Raw genomic sequence first — 6,811 nt, 5'->3', positions numbered from 1 at the left:
GGAGAAGCAGCAGGAGCTGAGGCCTGCAGCACGATCGGTCTCTGGAAGGTCAGGGCCAGGCGCATTGACTTCCTCTCACGACTCACCTCTCTGGAATAAGAGACGTGCTGTGGAAAGAATAGGCGCAATAGGGTCTTATCCAGTGTAAAGGGATGAGATGAAAGTTGAAAAGGTACCAGTCACAACTCCTTAACAAACATGAAAGTAGCTTGGAAGGTAGCGGTCCCGGCGCGGTATTCAACCTGCTTTCTCCTACTCACCTCTGAGCATTCCTGAAACCAGAGGTCGATCTAGATAGCCAGGGAAACCAGATCATCTAAGGAGATAGGAACATCTCAGCCTGGTAATCTGCCTTGAATTGAACAGGACATGCCCTTACAGAATGCAGCTACCAGCACCTCATTGTTCCAGACAAGCTCTCAGGACAGGGTATGGAAAGTTCATACCCACGTGACCAGAAGAGGTGGGGCCTCAGCCAACAGAAAAACACTGTTGCTTCCTGGTATCAGCTATGTTGGCTGAGGCCCCGCCCCTTCTAGTCACATGGGTATGACATCAGCACAGGTCTTTCTAGCACTTAGTAAAACGATTCTATAATAGAATTAGCATAAATAAGAGATGGGGAGGAACAACAGGCAGGGGAGCGGGAATCCACATGAATACGCACCCCAGCTATCAGCTGATCGGCAGCTGTTGTCAATCAAAAAAATGCTGATTTTACAAACTTTACTTGCTTGTGTTTGAAACCCTATACATCCGAGCTGATACCTAAAGGTAATATAGAATAAGCATGATAGTGCCAATATAGCACCGGCTTTAGGTTATATAGGAAAATCCTGGGGATTGGTATGAATTAAGTGTGCTGCCGCTTTAAGAAATGGGGAGAAAGCATGGTCCTGATACACCTGTGCTGCGTGTGGTAACAGGAAACACCACAGAGCGGATGGGATGGTGAATGTGCCAGCGTCCCTGCCGGATGGAGGAGGCGGGTCAGTGCAGAGATGCTGGCGCCAGCATTACAGTTATGTAGATTCTTGTCATGTCGCAGTATTGTTACTGTTTTGCTCCTGGTGGTGGGAAAAATCTTTTTCTTCCTGTATACTACAAATCACAGCCTGTTCTTACATTCTCTAATAGCTCAGTGTGTTATTAGGTTGATTCCTAAGCGATGCTGGTTCAAATTGAGGCGCAGCTATAAAGAAGATTTCCCAAAAAAAGAGAAACAGCATCATCCAGCGACCGTGGTCTCTTGGCCAAGAAAATTGCCAGACTACATCATGTGAAGCCATGACAGATGGAGAAATATTAAAAGAAGTCCATCCATCCATTCAAAAGCCAAGAGGTGGACGTCCAATCAAAATATCAGAGTCAACAAATCGGCTCATCAAAAGGTCTATCAATTCTGGAGTGACAAACACGGCCATGGAGGCAGCTCATGTACTTCGTAATAGTGAGATCACAGATGTCCATGCAAGAACCGTGAGACGCACATTAGACAAGTCTGGAATGGTGGCTCGAAAAAAGGTGAAGAAGAAGCCTCAACTTCAATATTGTCACAAGCGTCTGCTCAAGTTTGCAAAAAAGTACGAAAAGTGGAAAATTGGAAGCGGGTGATTTGGAGTGATGAGAGGAAAGTCAATAGATGGCTCTGATGGGGGCAAATCGTTCTGGAAGAAACAAGGGAAATAGGGGCTAATGGATCGATAAATTGAAGGAACTGTCAAGTGTGGTGGAGGAAGCCTGATGATATGGGGTCCAGCCAAAGACATTGGACACATGACCAGGATCGATGGTGGTCTCAATGCTGAGCTATATGTGAGTATCCTACAAGATGCCTTACTTCGTACACTCGAGTACTATGAGTATAAAAAGGACAACACCGTGTTCCAACAGGACAACGACAATGAAGTAGAGGTGCTGGATTGTTCCCACAGTCCTCAGACCTCAACCCAATCGCACACTGGTGGATAGAGTTGAGGAAAAAGCCATGTACATCCCCCAAGTGAGACGACCAGTATACATCAACATTGGGAACGTGTAGAAGAGACCTGGGATCAGATTTTGGCTAAGACATGCTTGAATCTGATGTAGAACCCAGAAGGATTCAAGAGGGGTGAAAGCCAAAGATGGATTTACAGAATACTAACAAAGTATCATCTAAATTTTAGGAGCAAAACAGTAACAATGCAGTGACCTGACAAGAATCTGTATAACTAATGCTAAATAGTTACAAGTCACATTTATGTATGAGATAGCCAATATGATTGTCTATAAAATGAATGTAGTCTCACGCTCAAAGCTGCAGTGGATGGTGAGGTATGGAGCCTGAAAGTCAGAAGACCAAAACATTGTTACCCTTTTGCTTGTGTGTATATGAAATGATTCTTCTTGGTATGACATCTTTAGGTGACAAAGTCCTGGCATTTTGCAGGGTGTGGATTTTGTTATATCCCCTGTTAAAACCACACACATTACTATAACCTGTACAGACCAGTAAAGCAGACCATTATAAGGCCGTGTCCCTGACCGAGGCTTGTTTGGGCCATGATGCCTTGTTATTTGTACATTCCTGTGGGTAAAAAGATGCACATTTTGTTGCAAGTAACATTGTGCAAAAGTGTTCAAATCTTTTAGTTTAGTAGGAGGGGAAGGCGGGTCCAGCAGATATGCCATAGCTCACGCCAGGAGCTGACAGATATGGTGGCTTACATAGGCTGGCATTTCAGCCACACACGTGTATATAAATGTGGCACATCTGTCTACACCAATGGGAAATTCCAACAATAATTACAGAAATGAGGGCGGGTGAAAATAATGGCTACTCCAGCCACTGACAGAACCGGTGACATCACGTCCTTCTGTCAGCTGACTGTCAACCCTCTGATTGGCTGCGGTAGTCAGCTGACTTTAAAGGGATGTCATTGGCTGCATCTCTGAAGAGCCCCGGCACCTGCAGGGCATTCATCTGAGTCGGATGTTCCTATCTGGTGAAAGCCACAGCTGAGCCCCTCCCCCTCTGCCGTGTTATAGGGGGCTGTCTGCCCCCATCAGTGACACATGGGGCAGCTCTTCCCGGCTCGGGGCCATGTACACTGCTGAATAGTCGCACACAACATCAGGAACTTTATGACTCCATTGATCTTCTGGTTATCGGTCTGCGCCGTGGGCGGGAGAAAACGCTGCTCAGTTCTGCAGCCTGTAAAAAATCATTTGCTTTTAAAATGAGTCAGGCAGGAACGTGAAACAAAAAGTATTGTACTGAGTGTGTGGTCCATCCGCAGCGGCCTAGGTGTGTGCTCCGGAGCGCCCTCTGCCGGCAGTCGGGAGGCAGACAGGCAGGCGGAGCGGGCGGAGTCTCGGCCCGAGCCCGTGACACGCTCCGTGTGACTCCGGGGATCGCCGGAGCTCAGGCCCAGAGCGGCTCCGTACGGACACGGTAAGTGGGGCTCTGCGGCCGCGCCCCGCCATTGCGCCTCGTCACTGTCATGGCTGTCTCCATGGAGTTGTACAGGAACAGGCCTAAAACTCCAGGCTGAGGACCGGGCCTAACCCTGGGCAGGGGCACACACCGGAGCTGCTGGTCCGACTCCGGATACAACCAGATCCACCAGACGGTCACTCCGACCGCGATGGCAGATCTAGATCTCACGATGTGATTGTACTGCTGTGATCCCGGCGGTGCTGCTGCCCTGTCCTGTGCTGGGCCAACATGTCTGCCCGAGCCAGGCGGAAGGTGGTCACAGCCTAGGCTGTCTTCCCATACCCCCCCCCCCCCCTCTCTCACAGAGACCTGTCCCCCCCCCCCCCTCTCACAGAGACCTGTCCCCCCCCCCTCTCACAGAGACCTGTCCCCCCCCCCCTCTCACAGAGACCTGTCCCCCCCCCCTCTCACAGAGACCTGTCCCCCCCCCTCTCACAGAGACCTGTCCCCCCCCGCTCCTCACAGAGACCTGTCCCCCCCCCTCTCACAGAGACCTGTCCCCCCCCTCTCACAGAGACCTGTCCCCCCCCTCTCACAGAGACCTGTCCCCCCCCGCCCTCTCACAGAGACCTGTCCCCCCCTCTCACAGAGACCTGTCCCCCCCTCTCACAGAGACCTGTCCTCCCCTCTCACAGAGACCTGTCCCCCCCTCTCACAGAGACCTGTCCCCCCCTCTCACAGAGACCTGTCCCCCCCTCTCACAGAGACCTGTCCCCCCCTCTCACAGAGACCTGTCCCCCCCTCTCACAGAGACCTGTCCCCCCCTCTCACAGAGACCTGTCCCCCCCCTCTCACAGAGACCTGTCCCCCCCTCTCACAGAGACCTGTCCCCCCCCTCTCACAGAGACCTGTCCCCCCCTCTCACAGAGACCTGTCCCCCCCTCTCACAGAGACCTGTCCCCCCCTCTCACAGAGACCTGTCCCCCCCTCTCACAGAGACCTGTCCCCCCCCTCTCACAGAGACCTGTCCCCCCCTCTCACAGAGACCTGTCCCCCCCTCTCACAGAGACCTGTCCCCCCCTCTCACAGAGACCTGTCCCCCCCTCTCACAGAGACCTGTCCCCCCCTCTCACAGAGACCTGTCCCCCCCCTCTCACAGAGACCTGTCCCCCCCCTCTCACAGAGACCTGTCCCCCCCCCTCTCACAGAGACCTGTCCCCCCCCTCTCACAGAGACCTGTCCCCCCCCTCTCACAGAGACCTGTCCCCCCCCTCTCACAGAGACCTGTCCCCCCCCCTCTCACAGAGACCTGTCCCCCCCCCTCTCACAGAGACCTGTCCCCCCCCCTCTCACAGAGACCTGTCCCCCCCCTCTCACAGAGACCTGTCCCCCCCCTCTCACAGAGACCTGTCCCCCCCCTCTCACAGAGACCTGTCCCCCCCCTCTCACAGAGACCTGTCCCCCCCCCTCTCACAGAGACCTGTCCCCCCCCTCTCACAGAGACCCTGTCCCCCCCCTCTCACAGAGACCTGTCCCCCCCCCCTCTCACAGAGACCTGTCCCCCCCCTCTCACAGAGACCTGTCCCCCCCCCTCTCACAGAGACCTGTCCCCCCCCTCTCACAGAGACCTGTCCCCCCCCCTCTCACAGAGACCTGTCCCCCCCCTCTCACAGAGACCTGTCCCCCCCCTCTCACAGAGACCTGTCCCCCCCCTCTCACAGAGACCTGTCCCCCCCCCTCTCACAGAGACCTGTCCCCCCCCTCACACAGAGACCTGTCCCCCCCCTCACACAGAGACCTGTCCCCCCCCTCACACAGAGACCTGTCCCCCCCCTCACACAGAGACCTGTCCCCCCCCTCACACAGAGACCTGTCCCCCCACCCTCACACAGAGACCTGTCCCCCCCCTCACGACAGAGACCTGTCCCCCCCCTCACACAGAGACCTGTCCCCCCCCCTCACAGAGACCTGTCCCCCCCCTCTCACAGAGACCTGTCCCCCCCTCTCACAGAGACCTGTCCCCCCCCGCCTCTCACAGAGACCTGTCCCCCCCTCTCACAGAGAACCTGTCCCCCCCCTCTCACAGAGACCTGTCCCCCCCTCTCACACAGAGACCTGTCCCCCCCTCTCACAGAGACCTGTCCCCCCCCTCTCACAGAGACCTGTCCCCCCTCTCACAGAGACCTGTCCCCCCCTCTCACAGAGACCTGTCCCCCCCCCTCTCACAGAGACCTGTCCCCCCCCTCTCACAGAGACCTGTCCCCCCCCTCTCACAGAGACCTGTCCCCCCCCTCTCACAGAGACCTGTCCCCCCCCTCTCACAGAGACCTGTCCCCCCCCTCTCACAGAGACCTGTCCCCCCCTCTCACAGAGACCTGTCCCCCCCCTCTCACAGAGACCTGTCCCCCCCCTCTCACAGAGACCTGTCCCCCCCCTCTCACAGAGACCTGTCCCCCCCCTCTCACAGAGACCTGTCCCCCCCCTCTCACAGAGACCTGTCCCCCCCCCTCTCACAGAGACCTGTCCCCCCCCTCTCACAGAGACCTGTCCCCCCCCCTCTCACAGAGACCTGTCCCCCCCCTCTCACAGAGACCTGTCCCCCCCCTCTCACAGAGACCTGTCCCCCCCCTCTCACAGAGACCTGTCCCCCCCCTCTCACAGAGACCTGTCCCCCCCCTCTCACAGAGACCTGTCCCCCCCCTCTCACAGAGACCTGTCCCCCCTCTCACAGGACCTGTCCCCCCCCTCACAGACCTGTCCCCCCTCTCACAGAGACCTGTCCCCCCCCCTCTCACAGAGACCTGTCCCCCCCCCTCTCACAGAGACCTGTCCCCCCCCTCTCACAGAGACCTGTCCCCCCCTCTCACAGAGACCTGTCCCCCCCCCTCTCACAGAGACCTGTCCCCCCCTCTCACAGAGACCTGTCCCCCCCTCTCACAGAGACCTGTCCCCCCCTCTCACAGAGACCTGTCCCCCCCTCTCACAGAGACCTGTCCCCCCCCTCTCACAGAGACCTGTCCCCCCCCTCTCACAGAGACCTGTCCCCCCCCCTCTCACAGAGACCTGTCCCCCCCCTCTCACAGAGACCTGTCCCCCCCCTCACAGAGACCTGTCCCCCCCCTCTCACAGAGACCTGTCCCCCACGCCCTCTCACAGAGGACCTGTCCCCCCCCTCTCACAGAGACCTGTCCCCCCCCTCTCACAGAGACCTGTCCCCCCCCCTCTCACAGAGACCTGTCCCCCCCCTCTCACAGAGACCTGTCCCCCCCCTCTCACAGAGACCTGTCCCCCCCCCTCTCACAGAGACCTGTCCCCCCCCTCTCACAGAGACCTGTCCCCCCCCCTCTCACAGAGACCTGTCCCCCCCCCTCTCACAGAGACCTGTCCCCC

At 56.6% G+C, this 6,811-nt stretch overlaps 1 protein-coding gene across 8 annotated transcripts in view; it reads left to right on the top strand.

The window, feature by feature from the left end:
• The first annotated feature begins 3,314 nt into the window (after positions 1 to 3,314).
• The window catches only part of HECTD1 (HECT domain E3 ubiquitin protein ligase 1), a 247,790-nt gene continuing 244,293 nt past the window's right edge, over positions 3,315 to 6,811 (top strand). For all 8 annotated transcript variants that reach the window (XM_075330091.1, XM_075330086.1, XM_075330090.1 and 5 more), the window contains exon 1: positions 3,315 to 3,436. The gene's annotated coding sequence lies outside the window, so the exon portion shown is untranslated. The remainder of the gene's footprint in view (positions 3,437 to 6,811) is intronic.

This window comes from Anomaloglossus baeobatrachus, chromosome 12 (assembly GCF_048569485.1).
Source record: "Anomaloglossus baeobatrachus isolate aAnoBae1 chromosome 12, aAnoBae1.hap1, whole genome shotgun sequence".
NCBI classification, from domain to species: Eukaryota; Metazoa; Chordata; class Amphibia; order Anura; family Aromobatidae; genus Anomaloglossus; species Anomaloglossus baeobatrachus.
This window is presented reverse-complemented; position numbering and strand designations above follow the sequence as displayed.